The following is a 16,420-nucleotide window of genomic DNA, read 5'->3' as shown; positions in this document are numbered from 1 at the left end:
GTCGCAAGTTTGAATCCCAAGGGTAACAAGGTTACTTCATTCACTCTTAAGAGAGAGATGGATCTCAGATTTTACTAGACAAATGTGATAAGAAAGATTTCAGCTTCATATTGTCCCTTACTTTCAGACAATGGTGACGGGTGGTTGTGGACATTACCATTGCCTACGGAATATCAATACTCTTCTGGGCTACACCGACCATGGTAGTAATTAAATTAATGACCTAAAAGAACCCTTCTCCGTGAATATACTCTCTAGTTCTCCTTCTCCTCCCCTCCTCCCTCCCCCCAACTTTGAAGGAATTAAACAAGTTTGAAATAATTAAGTGAATTTGATATAAAAAGCTATATTGTCTCCTTGACGCACCTACATAATTTATTACGAGATAATTTCTTTAAAGTACAACTGAACAAAATACATTTCAACCGCTTAGCCTAAAACAATATCTTCATCGGATGACCCAATAAATATTAACAACCAGTTCTTTTTCTAGCAATATGATATCATTAACATGGTATAACAAGATTTTTTTTCACTTTCTCAAGGTTACAACTTTTCCCTCCCTCCCCCCACATCCCCGGCATTCCCCCTCAAAACTTTTGTCTCTGTCTTTGTTTCTTTTTCTTCCCCAACTTAAATACCAGCAAATTATGTATTAAAATAAATATTTTCTCCTATTTTCTCTTTATCTTATGGCAAAACATGATTTTTAATGAAATATTCCAATCTTCTATTACTCTTTTAAATGGTAAATCATTTGGGTTTTCACATATCAAAATTGTTAATCAAAATTCAAATTAAAAGTGAAATTTTATGTGCAATTGCTGAATCAATCCAACAAGATAAAAGAAAAATCAAAACTTGATTAAAAAAATTGTAGAATCCCTCTAGCACATATAAAAACTTTTTCATATTTCACATAAAGAAAAAGAAGAGAAGAAAGTATCAAACTTCCATGGAGGCCTCTTAGGTAATGACACTGTATCTAGATTTTTTATTTGAAAGAAAGAGACATAATATTAATAATTAAACATTCAACATATTACACGATACCGTCTGTGCCTTGCAAGGTATATAAGTTACCTAAAGCAGCCAACTTCAAATAAACCCTAGTACAAACATATTTAACAGAAGAAAGATCTTATAAACTAAAAAATATATAATTATATAGTATTATACATAAATATACACATTTATACATAAGTATACAATACCATATAACTGTATATGAACACTAGTTATACAATATTTTCAGTAGAAAATACATTGTGCCCAACACTACACTAACTGTAAACAATATAGCAACTTGTATAAACATGTATAATAATGTATAAGAGGTATTTATACATTTATATACATAATTATATATTATTATACAATGTCGATACAAATTGCTACATGGTTATGATTTTTTATTCCAACTTGGAGTTGTTGCAGCATGTATTACAACTTTATGCGAACGATTCCGAATTTAATACCCAGACAAGATACATCCATTTTTATCCGAGACTTCAAACTCCTAACAATCCTGATCCGAATTTCAAACTTCAAATTCTTCCAAAATTAGTGGTTATTTCTCAGCGCAAATCAAGTTTGAGAGTTAAAGATTTCATATCTGCGTGGTTTTTCATTTTTCTTTCTAAATCTTCAATTCTTCTTCTGCTTGCCACCATCGGACTTGGCGGGCTTGGATGATGGAGGAGGAGCCTGAGCCAGAATTATGTAGAGGGTAAGGGGAGGAGGAATAATGGAGGCTAGGGTAAGAGAGGATGATGGGATCTGTTTGGGTTAGAAAGAAAAAAAAGAGACGTGGTTGGGAGAGAATTGGGAATGAAGAAAAAAAGAAAGAAAAAAACTTTTAAGTGCTTTGGGCTAACCGATGAAAACTATTTTACAATATATGTACAATCTGGGTTAAATCGGGTAAAGACCTAAAATATGGGCCTAATTTTGTTGATATGTTGGGTCAACTGACAATGAAGGTAATTTTCTCATTTATTACCACATGCATCTATGGTAAATAATGGGGGATTTGCATATATATATATATATATATATATACCCAGCTTTAGGATGTAAAAATTGCACGGGGCGCCTTATTTGGTCGCCCCCATTTAACCTATACCCATTTTTTAATTTTTTTTTAACTTGTACATACTTTTTAAACAACTTCAGCCCCTTTCTCCTCCTCCTTCTCCTAGTTATCTCCATATCTCTCCGGTTATTAGACAATGATCCACTTTTTTTTAGTTTAACAAGTTCTTCTGAATCTAATTCTGGTAGTCTCTCTACAACTTCCTTTGAATAGCTGACTATTTTTACTCTGCAAAAAAACCTCAAGAAATACTACTACTACTACTTGTTTTGCTACGGCAAAGAGTAAAAAATCAGTGAGAAGAGCCAGCGTTTCACCACGTTTGGAACATAGGAGTGAGTTTTATTTATTTGATGATTATCACAATCAAATAACAGAGGAAAATGAGGAGAGTTTGATTAAGTCAAAATCAAGAGCTTTGAAAATCTACAACAATTTGAAGAAAGTGAAACAACCCATTTCGCCTGGTGGTCTTCTTACTAATTTTCTCAGTAAATGGGAAAAAACTCAAAGTGAGATTTACAATCAAATTTCATTGTGAGCTGAAGTTCGTCAGTTACAAACAAAAACTTCAGCTCTAGAGCTGATGTTCGACAGTAACAATACAAAAACTTCAGCTCTAGAGCTAAAGTTCGCCAGTTAGAAACAAAAACTTCAGCTCTAGAGCTGAAGTTCGCCAGTTACAAATAAAAACTTCAGCTCTAGAGCTGAAGTTCGACAGCTAAAAATAAAAACTTCAGCTCTAGAGCTGAAGTTCGCCAGTTACAAATAAAAACTTCAGCTCTAGAACTGAAGTTCGATAGCAACAAAATAAACCTTCAGCTCTAGAACTGAAGTTCGCTAGTTATAAAACAAAAACTTCAGCTCTAAAGCGTGATTGCCTTTGCTACTTCAGCCCCGTATGCTAAAGTTACGCGAAAAAGTGGGTACTCTTGTAATTTTTTTACAAAGCGGGCACAAGTTAAAACGTGACCTAAAAAGCGGGTATAGATACAAATGCCCCCTTTAAGATCACCATTGATACTCGTATTGCACAAAAAAATTATAAATTTACCCGCTTTAAAATTACCTTTAGACTTAACAGGTCTAAAGTTGAAAAAGTTTGCGTCTGAAATTGCCAATTTAAGATGCACTTAAGACTATTTAGTATGAAGTGCGACTAATTGTTGAATTGTACTTAAGGTGTACTAATTGGTCTAAAGTGCAGCTAATTTTGAATGCACTTAAAACTTTAGTCAAAAGTGCAAATTGCTTAAAAACAAAACCGTGTACTTCAATTTTAACAATTCAACACACGATTCAATATCCAAATCGACTCCAAATGAGCTCAAATTTGAAACATAACTTTCAAATGAACAAACCCCAATTATTTATCGGAAAAGGGTTCAAAATGCCCCTAAACTATTGGAAAAGGTTTACAAATACCCTTCATCCACCTATTGGGCTAAAAATACCCCTCCTTCCACGGTTTTGATTCACTTATGCCCTTTGACCGTTAGGTCAATGCTAAATTAAAAATAATTATTATTCTTTTTGTAAAACTTAAAAAAAATATTTTGCAAAATATTTTTGTTTTTTTAAACTAATGCACCAATAGTCCACTAATTATTAAAGTTTTTTTTCTTCAGTTTTTACAAAAATATATTATTTTTTTCATTTTTTCAAAGCATTTTTTTTGTAAAAACTGAAAAAATATTGTAAAAACAGAAAAAATGTTTTTAATAAAATATTTTCGTTTTTTGAAAGCTGAAAAGAAAATTTTCAACCAAACATTTTCAATTTTGATTTTGTTTTTCATTTTTTTCAGTTTTTTAAAGCATTTCGTTTTATTTTTGTTTTTCAGTTTTTTAAAGAAAAAATATTTTCGTTTTTTTTTTTGAAAAAATTGAAAAAAATAATTTCAAAAAACGAAAAAATTTGTTGATTTTTTTTTCAGTTTTTAAAAAAACGAAAATATTTTATTAAAAACATTTTATTTTTCAGTTTTTACAAAAATAAAGCTTTAAAAAAATTGGGAAAAATAATTTTTTTTTTTTGTAAAAACTGAATTGATTTTTTTGTAAAAACTGAAAAAAGAAGAAGAAAAAGACTTTACTAAATTAGTGGACTACTGGTGCATTTCTTTAAAAAAACGTAAATATTTTATAAAATATTTTTTAAAGTTTTACAAAAAGAATAATAATTATTTTTAATTCAGCATTGACCTAACGGTCAAAGGGCATAAGTAAACTAAAAAGGTAGATGAAGGGGTATTTTTAGCTCAATAGGTGGGTGAAGGGTATTTTTAAACCTTTTCCAATAGTTTAGGGGCATTTTGAACCCTTTTCCAATTATTTATTTATCAAAACAACAAATCTAGTAAACCATTTTGCAACTAAGAGGAAGAAGAAGAAACCCTAAGAAATATCAAAGAGAGGAGCGGTACATCAGTTCCTTACTATAAAACACCATAAATCACCTTAGAACCTGCTCACAAATACCATATAAAATCACTGTCATCTTTGTTTCACAGCAAATAAGAAGAAAAAGAAGGAGGAGGAGAAGGAGGAGGAGGAGGAGGAGGAGGAGGAGGAGAAAGAGGAGGAGAAAAAGGTTTGAAGTTTTCTGTATTTTGGGTGCTAGTTAAGCTTTTTAAAAAAATGGATACAAGTTAAATTGGAGCGACCAAATAAGCACTTTCTGAAATTTTTATGTTAAATATAGCAAGAGGCAGTGGTTTGATCCAATGTGTGTTTCCAGTGGTGGATGGAGCATTCAACCGACCCCAATATTCTTTTACATTAAACATAAAGATATAGTGGAAAATATTAAAATCTCTACAAGTTTTAATCTGAACCCATAATTTGAAAAGTATAATAAATTTATTATTAAGAATTTTGTTGAATCCATCAAATTTAAATCCTTATTTTATCTTCGTGTGTTTATGAGGTGATGAACATAAGAACGTTGTTAGATTTGCATACTGTTTGCAGATTAAAAGTAATGGAATAAGATTAATGGATTTTCCAAAAGAAATAGTACTAGGGAACGAAAACTGGCTGGGAATCTACTGTTAAAGAAAAGAAAAAACAGGTGAAAATGTTATTCAGTAAATTTGTTGAGACATAAAATTAATTAAAACATCAAAACTGTCAGAAGTGGGATTTGAACCCACGCCCTCTCACGAGGACCAGAACTTGAGTCTGGCGCCTTAGACCACTCGGCCATCCTGACTTTGCGTAGCATTGGCCTCAGAACTCACATAACATTATACTTCTTGTACTTGACTGGACTAATTTTTTACATAATCAAGTTAACAAAAAGGACTTTATATCATCTCGATTTACTCAGAACAAGTAAATAATCCTATATATAGGCCCAAGGACGGAATTAGGATTTGAAGGTGACATGTGCCATAATTTCCTTTAGTTTATACTTTGTAATGATTAATATGGAGTTTGTTAGGAATGTTTATTCGATATTTTTTGTTTATTCGGGTCAACTTAATAAGTATTTTTTATTTATAAATATGAAAATTACATCTCAGATATCAAGAAATAAACATAATTTAGCATTTTTAATAAGGAAATATACCTTTATTTTAACAACACAAGTAAAATCAATATTTTTTTACTAGAAAATTATATATTTTTTCTGTATATAAAAAATAAATTTACATAAGTAAGATAACATCTTCAATAAGGAAATTAAACCAATCAGGATACAAAAAGTAAAAAAAATCTTCAATAAATAAATTATACCCCATAAGTATAGAATTAAATAAATTACAAGTTCCCAAAAATCAAAATCATAAATCTCATATTTTCTTAAGCAATACTTACGAGATTTTTATCATAATTTAATAGTAAAGAGATTTAAATTATGTTTGAATTGAATTTGATTAAATAAAAAAAGATGAAAATTGAATTTGATCTCAATCTAAAATTCCCATTGAGACCCAATTGTTTTGAATTTGAAAGAAGAAAACACATAGATTTGAGATAAAGATGAATGCTTATTTTATATAATTTTAAAATTTTGGAGTCTCTTTTTTGAATGTCCGTGCTAGAGACTACATATAAAAAAGTAATATAGAGAAAAGGAAAATATAAAAATATAATACAACGACGAATTGGGGGTACGCGAAAAGGCAAATGACTGGGACAAAAAATAAAAATAAAAGCACAAAAAAGGAAAAGTCAGACAAGGTTCAAGATAAATTCCAACTTGAGTTTTACACACAAGAAAAGCTTTCAAAAGGTCTACCAGCCAGTGGTGAAGTCAGAATTTTCACCAAGGAGTGTCAAAATATAAAAAATTAGATACACCGAAAAGTTAAAGCTTAGGGAGTCAACGTATAGTAAATATACATAAAATAAAAAAAAATATCTAGTAGTACAGTGTAATTTTCTGGCGAAGGGGTGTCAACACCCCTTCGTTGAATGTGGTTCCGCCACAGCTACGAGCCACATCATCTTTATCTAGCTTACTACTGCGAGTGGTATGATCAGATATTTAACCTTATTTAAGAAAATTTCATCGGTATATAATAATTTTATCATTTTAGCGGGTGCCATACCACCACATTCTTAAGGGTTGGATCCGACATATAGCCTATAGGGATCAAAGAAAAATTGCTGGTTGAAGTACGTTAAACTGGTTCATCAGTGTTCTTCTAAATAATCAACTAGCAGAGAAATTGATATTCAACAAATTAATTGCATCTTGCAGACATAAGTATTGTTTACCCATAAAATGATATAGTTGAATTTATACGTGGTTGCTAGACAAATGAATTAATTTAATCCTGAAGTAATAAAATAATCGAAGAATTACGCAATACTTAGCCTTAGGATGTAGACGAACTAGCAGAAGCACCAGTTCCGGAAATAGGATTTCCGAGCACGACAATAACAAAATCAAAAAACAAGAAGATAAGAGTGTATTACACTTTGAATAGAATGTAGCATAAGTTTGCCCGAAAATTCGTATCATTTAGAATGATAATTGAGCTCACTATTTATAGCTACGTCCAGGGAAGGAGGTCCTAGGGCCCCTCTTTAATGTCAATTATTAGGGTCATTGATGAAGATGTAGCGGTAAATATAAATGCCAAATTCCCTGCAACGGGCAATCACTTCTAATGCCACGGAATATCTTCTATTGAATACTACTGGTCGGAAAGTATTTATCACATCCTCATGAGCGTTATTCTTTTCGGTGACAAACGGAACAATTGCCTTCGGTCTTGGCCATCCCCATCTTGGGTTTCACGTGTCCTTCTTTTAGATGGCCACGTGTCATAGCATATTTTACCCTATACGGATAGTTTCCTTGCTTTCCGGTAACATGACTTTGTGTTACCGCAAAATTGGTAGAAATACTCTTTTGGCGGAAATTACTATAACTCCCTTTGAAAGCTTCTGACGGTTGATTAGACGCACATATCTCCGCATTTAACGTCCCGAACACGCGTCATCCCACGATTCAACACAGGTTTTGCCGATTATCGAGGTAATCATGGACATGAATTTAGATACCAAAACTTTTATTTATACACATCAACCTTCTCCCTTATACTCCATAATTTTCCAAGATTCTCTTATTCGACTTGCATCCTGCTCTTCATCTTTTCTCTAATTCTCTTTTGAGCAAAAACTCTTCCCTTCTTCCATACAATGGCTTCTTCCTCAAAACGTACCAGTTCTTCAAATAACAAGAACAAGGCCGAGGACTCTGCTCCTCCAATAGTGGGCTCCATTATCCCTATAATTCTTATTACCACAAAAGACTTCGAAGAGAAATTTCCTACTGCTAACTCTCGTACATGGGACGTCAGTAGATATCCTTCTTCCATCCGTCCTTCTAGCATTCTTGCTGTGAAGGAAGACTGCCGCTGCCATGATTTGGATATTATTTCTCTTGATCTATCGGAGCGAGTGACCCTACCCAATGAGGGTTTTACATATTTTTACACGTATCCATTACTTTGGGTGTGTTCTCTTTGAGCGGAGAGCTTGACTCCATGATTGCGGAGTTTTGCCTCCGCTACCAAGTGTTTTTAGCACAAATAAGTCCTTTTGTGTGGAGGACGGTTGCTTGCCTTCAACGTTTGTGCCAGGAGATAGGAGAAGAGCTAAACTTAGATCATATAATGAATCTATATTCTCCCAAGATCTTCTGCGGGGGAATGATAAACCTCTACAAGCGTGGCCACCATGCTCTGTTATCTAGCATGGATGATGACACCGACCATGGATGGATGAAATGGTTCGTTGCAGTTGCCACTAACGATATCATTCCGGCAACAGCTTCATCCTTTCCGGCCGCTTTGAACCGCACTCATAAGCTCTTTGTTTAATATTTCTTTTGCTAAATATTTTTCTATACCCGTATTGATCCTTCATCGTTCGCCTGTTTAAGCAACTCGATGGATCCCACTAGTGGTTGAAGGTTTGGACCGGTGGGTCAAGAAGATCTTGGATGTTACGACTCCCAAAACTTGTTTGTGGAAAGAACTAGCCCCTAAATACGGGTGGAAGACCAACAATCATGGTAATTCAAACTCACCTTGTTTCAATTTTTTATGTGAAGATCTTGATTGATCCCTTCTACCTTGTCTATGAAATTAGGTCTACCGGCGGGCTCTGTCGCTGTCCCCAAGGAGGACGTCTTGGCTGATCCTACTGATACGACGAGGCTGCTTTAGGAGGCACTTACTCGTGCAGGCGTCTCCGGGCCTGCTTCAGATAGAAGTATTTCTTAAGGAGTTCCCGGCCGGAGGAAAAACAACCACAAAAAAGACTCTTCTCCACATCCGGGGAAAAGAATAAGAGGGAGAAGACTACTACCCCCAAGTCATCTCTGATAGTGACGATGACTGACCCTCCTTCCGGGCCGGTCGTAGACACCGTAATGATTGACGATGATGAAGAAGCTAGTGATGAGGGAACTTCTCTACATAGAAGATGACGATCCTCATCATCTTAATAGGATGCTCGACCTGTTGAGATAGTTACACCAACTAAGGACGATGCCTCGACGCTTTGGGAAAGTTTGATTTGGTAGATAATGCCAACTCCTATTTTCGGGCCCCAATTGCTGTGCCTGGTACTGCAGGGCTGAGTACCGGGTCCCTGCCGTCTTTTGTTGGCGAGCATACAAAAACCAACACTATATTTGATGCAGTTGCTTCTCACTCTTCAAACCCACCAGCTTCATCTCCATCTTCACCAACACTAGCAACTGCTACATCACTTCCATCTTCATCCACTCTTCCACCAACAACTGCTACATCATCTCCACCGGTCACACCTGACCACGAAGAAGGTGTTCCTCTTCCCTAGTCCTCAGTTCATGGGAATTTGGGGCAAAATTATGCCGCCCCTTCTGAAGATCCACAAAGGAGGAGGAATGTTACTTTTTCGATCTCTACCAGATGCAACTTGCTATCCCAGTCGGTGGAGCTTGCTAATTATCTGAAGCCTTTGGCTTCAGAGAAAGATTGGGAAAAGATTCAGGCACTCTCGAGAGAGTGTTTGTTGAACAACGCCATGCACAATGCCGCAACAGTACGTTCCTTTCTTCCTTTATTATTTCTTCTATTTTTGGTATGAACATATCCTGAGTTTTACCTTTCTTTCTTTGTAGACCAAATTTCTCACTTTCGAGGGCCTTCAGAGGTTGATTCGTGAGAAGGAAGAGATTACCTTCGCACGGGATCAGCTTTTCGCAGAGCAGGAGCAAAATGCTGCTCTCCTCTCAGAACTGGAAGCCAAAGCTGCTAAGGTTGTTGTTATGTCTCTTTTGTAGCAAAGTGAGCAAGAAGTGGTAGCACTTTGCCAAGAAATTGGCCCGCTCAAGGTTAGATTTGACGAATCCAGGGCCAAATGGGCTGAAGTCCATAACACTTGTTCTTGCTGCAAGCGAATGCGAGGCTACCTCCGCTGAAAGAGTGACTAACTTAGAGGCAGCCTTAAACTCCAAAATTGAATAGCTTGTTGCTGCAGGGGCAAAACATGCCCAGCTGGAAGAGAAGTATAGGAAAGCTATCGAGGATAATAGGCTCTTTAGTTCAACTGTCTGTGACCTTGATGTTAGCCTCAGATCTATTAGGTCCGCTGGGAAAGCCTTTATGCCAAGGTAACCCAACTCAAAGAAGAACTTAAGCGCCGAGAGGATTCTATTGTTGTTTAGAAAACTTACGCTATGTACAAGATGAGGAGAAAACCTTGGAAGAGGACGAAGCCGGTATCATTGATTTTGATGTCGAAATTGCTAAGGCCTATGAGCTTGAGTTAGCTGCTAAAAGTGGACTCCCAACGAGTTTGATGCTCTTGGTCCTTCTGGTTCCTGTTCCGAGTTCTTGGGAACTGAAGAAGAATTAGAGGATGATGATGTTGAAGGACAAACTAGTGAATATCAATATGTTGAGCCATCGGTGGATCCATCTACTTTTCCCATGGGCTGACACCTCTTTTCCTCCTGGTTTTGGAGATAGTACAGTTTAACTTTTCTTTTCTTTTTCCAATTCTTGTATTTATTCCGTTTTGTCATGTTTTTGTAAATAAAAACATCTTTTTCTCAAGTATTGTTTGAGTCTTTCTTTCATTTGAATATTCATGCAAGTTGATAACTAGGGATTCTAGTCTATTTTATACTCCTTTTTGCTTGAGTTTTGGATTAAAAATGTATACAAGTAATCCCGAAAGCTTACATGTTGTGCTTGTTTGCAGTGTTTGGTCAAAAAGTGACAAAAACCAGCTCAAAAAAGGAGTGAAACCTGCACAAGTGCCAAGAACAAGTCAAATCACCGCTACAACAGTAAATCCATCGCGCCTGCAATAGACCCACCACGACCGCAGTTCTTTTATTGCGGTCTGCGGTGGCAAAGATCAGAGAGGATGCATTTCTGGAATTTCAAGCAATGTGTCCTGCGATTGATTTTCCGTAGTCCACGGTAGCCTCATCGCGACCGCAGTCCATTTTAGCGGTCCACAGAGAAGGGATTTAGAGAACATAAAGTTTGGAAGTTTCAAGACACCACGGTCCGCGGTCTATTTGTTGCGGTCCACGGTGAAGCCATCGCGGTCGCGATCCATTTTTTGCGGTCTGCGATGGCCAGATTCAGAGAACAAGATTTGAAGCCAAAAAGCCTCACTGCGACCGCAGTCCATTTTCCACGGTCCGCGGTACCTCCTTTAGGGGCATTTTTGTCTAGAAAATTCGGCCTTGTATAAATACTTCTTTTTCAGATTTTTAGGGTATCTCATCTGTAGTTTAGCACGTGAACGCCATTTTTTAGCTATTATGAGTAATTGTGTAGCTAGTTTAACATTGAATCTTCGAATCTTAGCTTGTAATTATATTTTATGGGTTATTCTTCATATCAATATCTGATTTCTTCCATTAGTATGAGTAGCTAGACCCATTAGATAGGGTTATGGCTCAACCCTAGTGTGAGTATTTGATGGGTCTCTTATTTTAGGGCTTAGATGTTTATGAGTGGTTGATATTTGGCTTGATTTGTGTTTTCCATGTTGAATTAGTGATTGCAAACACTAATTTGTGCCTTTTTGATTTGAGCTCTTCTTGAGAAAGAGAGTTTGTGTCTAGGAAAATCAGTCCAACAAGGAATTGAGTCGTATTCAAGAGATTGATAGCTCCAATTAAAGGGTTAAACCTAGAGATAGTAATACCCGACTTGAGCCTGTATTGCTTGCACAATTTTGGCACTCAATTGGTCTTGATAAAGTCAATTAGAGCAAAGTCACTCAAGCTACCGAGAGGTATAAAGTGAGTAGTTTCGTGCATTGGCTATATCGCGATCCCAAATATAACAACTTTACCTTAGGCTTTAGAACCCATCAAGTATTCACCTAGGGGAAAGTCACTTCCCTAGTGCCTCTTTACCCATTTAGAAAACCTTACAAACATTTATACTTAGCTTAATTTCGCACATCATTAGTATAAAATTAGAAGTAACAAACAAACAAATATGATTGGAAGTATAATCAAGAGCACTACGCACTGCTAGATTAGATAAAAATTCAACTCCAAACATTGTTGTAGCTTCCTGTGGATTCCATCCCGACCTCTCGGGTAAAAGTTGCAACGACCGCTCTCGCCACTCTATAGTGGTGTAGGGTTGGACCCGATCGCTTTTTGGCGCCGTTGCCGGGGAGCTAACGATTTCAGTTATTTATCTGAATAGTTTTGTGTATTGTTTTTCTTTCCTTCTATGATACTAATTTGTGTGTGTCACCAATTTAGGTACAAAATGGTGGCAAACAATAACAATGACCCTCTTGGAAACGTGATCCCGGGGGATGAGGTTGATGATAATGGTGAAGATGAGGTGCCTCTAGTACCTCAAGGACAAAGGAGAGGCCACCAGACCAATGATAATGTTCCAGACTCTCCCTCGCCACCTCTAAAAGTAGCTCCTCGGGTGCTTCCAAACCAAGGATATGCTGGTGCAATTGTCCCACCCCGTATCCGGGCAAGCAATTTACAAATTACAAATGTGATGTTGAATTTGTTGGAGCAGCGAGGGTATTTCACAGGTGCTCCCCATTAGAAAGCTTACAAACATCTTAAGGTCTTTGTGGATACCTGTTGGGGGAGCAAGCAAACAAATGTGTTAGAAGCTGCACTTCGGTTGAAACTATTCCTTTTTTCACTTAGAGAGAAAGCTTTGGACTGACTTGAAAGGCTTCCCAACCATTCCATCACTACTTGGGATGAACTGGCGGATAAATTCATTGCAAAGTTTTTTACGCCGGGCCACATGACAACCTTGAGGGATGAAATCTTAGCTTTCAAATAGGAGCCCAACGAACCACTGCATGAGATATGGGAGAGATACCAGACTATGGTAAAGGAATACCCAAATAATGATATGACTAAGGCAATGATACAACAGTCATTCTACTGAGGCATTAACACAACAAATCAGTGCATAGTGAACCAACTCGCCGGGGACAATTTCATGAACACACCGTATGATGAGGCTAATGCAATATTGGATGAGATGGCTGACACGTCCTCCGCTTGGAAAAGTAGAGCCAATGTGCCATAAGGTGACCCCACGGTCATTCACTTGCACAAAGGGCTCCATGATCATGGGCAGGCAATAGCAAAACTGATAACAATAATGAACTAGCTAGCAAAAGTACAATTACAGCAGGTTCAAACTCCGCGACAAGTAAATGCTATGGATGGTGTCAACATGTTAGTGAACAAAAGAAGACAAAGAGGTCAACAGAACCAAGGGAGTTCGGATCAATATGACCAAGATAGTGGTGAGTTCCAAGATGATGGGTATGATGAGCAGAATGAAGAAGTGCAATACGTGAACAACTATCAGGGCCAAAGGGGCAATTCTTCTAACCAACAACAATAATGGAGATCCCAAGGCAATTGGGGAAATCAACAACAATAAGGGAATAGTAATTGGGGGAACCAAACAAAATTCAAATTGTGGAGGACCCTCTAGAGGCAATATTGTTGAATCTTGATTTAAATGAGGATGAAGGCCGGGTGGAGTATGTTAATGCTTTACATGGAATGGGCTCTTACTCTTATGAGCCTCAGAAGCTCTCTTTGGATCTTGAGAATAGGAAGACTCCACCAACAAAGCCCTCAATCAAGGAACCTCCATGTTGGAGTTGAAGCTATTGCCTCCACACCTTAGGTATGAATTCTTAGACCCTAGTTCAACTTTTCCAGTTGTTCTTTCCTCTTTTCTTACTAACATGCAGGTAGATGCCACATTGGCGGTGCTCCAAAAACGGAAGAAGGCAATTAGATGGACTTTAGCTGATATTCGGGGAATAGGCCCCCGCCTTTTGCATACACAAGATTATTCTCGAAGATGATGCAAAGTCCACCGTGGAAAATCAAAGGAGGTTGAATGAGTCTATGCAAGTTGTGAAAAAGGAGATGATCAAGTGGTGGGACGCAGGGGTTGTATACCCCATCTGGGATAGTTCTTGAACTTTGCCGGTGCAATGTGTGCCGAATAAAGGTGGTATGAACGTGGTTACCAATGCGAAAAATGAGTTGATACCTACCAGGATTGTTACCGGATGGAGGGTATGCATGGACTACTGAAAGTTGAATAAAGTGACCCGCAAGGATCACTTTCCATTTCCTTTTCTTGCCCAAATGCTAGATAGACTTGCTAGGCGTGCCTTCTACTATTTCTTGGATGGGTATTCTGGGTACAACCAAATTTTGATTGCTCCGGAAGATCAAGAGAAAACCACCTTCACGTGTCCGTATGGTACCTTTGCCTTCTCTAGGATGCCATTTGGGTTATGTAATGCACCAGCTACATTCTAGAGGTGTATGATATCCATATTTAACGACATGGTGGAGGACATTTTGGTGGTGTTCATGGACGACTTCAGTGTTGTGGGTGACTCATTGGATGAATGTTTGAAGAATCTTGACAGGGTGTTGGCTAGGTGTGAAGAGACCAATCTTGTGCTTAACTGGGAGAAATGCCACTTTATGGTCGAGGAGGACATTGTCCTCGGCCATAAGATCTCAAAGCAAGGCATAGAGGTGGACAAAGCTAAAATTGAAGTGATCTCAAAGCTTCCTCCTCCTACATCAGTCAAGGGGGTTAGAAGTTTTCTTGGGCATGTGGGTTTCTACCAGAGATATATCAAGGACTTTTCGAAGGTAGTGAATCCTTTGTGCAAACTTTTGGAAAAGGATTCAAAGTTTGTGTTCAATGAGGAATGCATGATAGCTTTTGAACTCCTCAAGTACAAGTTGACCACCACTCCTATTATTACCACACCCAATTGGAGCTTGCCTTTTGAGCTCATATGTGACATGTGAGCACGTGATTTTTGTTTCGCACGACAATCGCTCCAAAAAGAAATAAAAAAATAATAATTGGGCCTTGCTGTACAATTTTGAATTCCTGTGCGGCACCTTGTTGATTTATTTGTGACTTCGGCCCATTTTTATTTATTTACTTTATTAAAAATAAAATTCAAAAATATATGTGTCCTGCATAATTCAAACCGTAATCCGGTCGTTAAATAGAAAATCATGAATAGGCATCTTCGTCCGTGATTTTATTTTTGTTTAACTTTACTTGTTTGAAATATTTTAGTGTGCAAATAATTGTATTGAGTGTGTATTTGATTTTAATTTGATTTTGGCTTAGTTTTGTTTTAAAGTAAAAAGGAAATAAATAAAAAAAAATAAAAAAAAAGAAAGGGTCCCTTTATTTTTCCGGACTTGGGCCAATTTTAACAATATTGGCCCAAACAAACAGCCCAAGACCCAGGCCTGCCCGGTCCAGGCCACCTGATGCCCAGGACGTCCAAACGACGTCGTTTGAGTCGTGCCTGATCTGGACCGTTGGTCTCAGAGTGATCAACGGCCAAGATCAATTCCCTATAACCCATCAATAAACCCGACCCATCTTACCCGGACCGACCCCAACCCTTTACCCTTGAAACGACACCGTTCCACTTAAGCTATCAGATCCAGACCGTAGATCTAGATTGATCTAACGGTCGAGATCAATCCACCCATTAACTATATAAGGCCATAATCCTACCCTGCCCCCCTATCCGGACCCCAGCCTTCGTCTTCAACCTCATCCCCTTCAAACCCTAAAGCCGCCCTTGTATCCCCCACCATGAAAACCGGCGGCATGAACGCCGGTGACCTTCCCCTGAACACCATAGAACCCCCATGCCATCCTGAACCTAAATCTACCAACCACACACTTCGAATCCTACCCCACCTGCTCGAATCTTCATTTGAAGATTCGAGTCGGAACCTAATCTACACCAACCAACCCAAGCTTCACACCAGACACTCCCCAGACCCCCTCGTGACCAAACCATACTTGGTTTGGTCCGAATCTGATCAGGGAAGCCTGAATCCCAGATCTAAGTTTGAAAGTTTTGTGTCCTTAGTCACTGGTTCACACCGGTTCAACCGAAGAGATTAAGGTCTAATGGACCTTAATCGAAGTGTTTCTCATATGAGAAACACTTCGATTAAAGTCCGTTCAGCCTTAAGAAAGGTCTGTCCAAGTCCGAGTTCAAATTTTTAACTTTGCAAGCTTTAAGGTGAGTTTGTTTTCTTTCCTTTATTTGTTTTAGTCCGTGTGATTTGTTTTAAATATCTGGTCATGTTTTGTTTCAATTTGTGTCTTTAAATTTTACCACCTTCTGATTGACCACTTTGCCTGAACCACTGTGTTTTGTTTGAACCCCTCCTATTCTGATAAGACATGTGTATTGGTTGTATTCCAAATTTGTACTGACTAACTGATTCCTCAAAGTATAATCCTGCTTAATCAGTATAAGT

General features: G+C 37.5%; 1 non-coding gene across 1 annotated transcript; it reads right to left on the bottom strand.

Annotated features, from left to right (window-relative positions):
* Positions 1–5,224: 5,224 nt before the first annotated feature.
* TRNAL-CAA (transfer RNA leucine (anticodon CAA)) lies at positions 5,225–5,308 on the bottom strand. Its single transcript has one exon. It is a non-coding gene; the product is annotated as a tRNA-Leu (tRNA).
* Between the last annotated feature and the right edge of the window lie 11,112 nt (positions 5,309–16,420).

This window comes from Nicotiana sylvestris, chromosome 9, assembly GCF_000393655.2.
Source record: "Nicotiana sylvestris chromosome 9, ASM39365v2, whole genome shotgun sequence".
Taxonomy (NCBI): Eukaryota; Viridiplantae; Streptophyta; class Magnoliopsida; order Solanales; family Solanaceae; genus Nicotiana; species Nicotiana sylvestris.
This window is presented reverse-complemented; position numbering and strand designations above follow the sequence as displayed.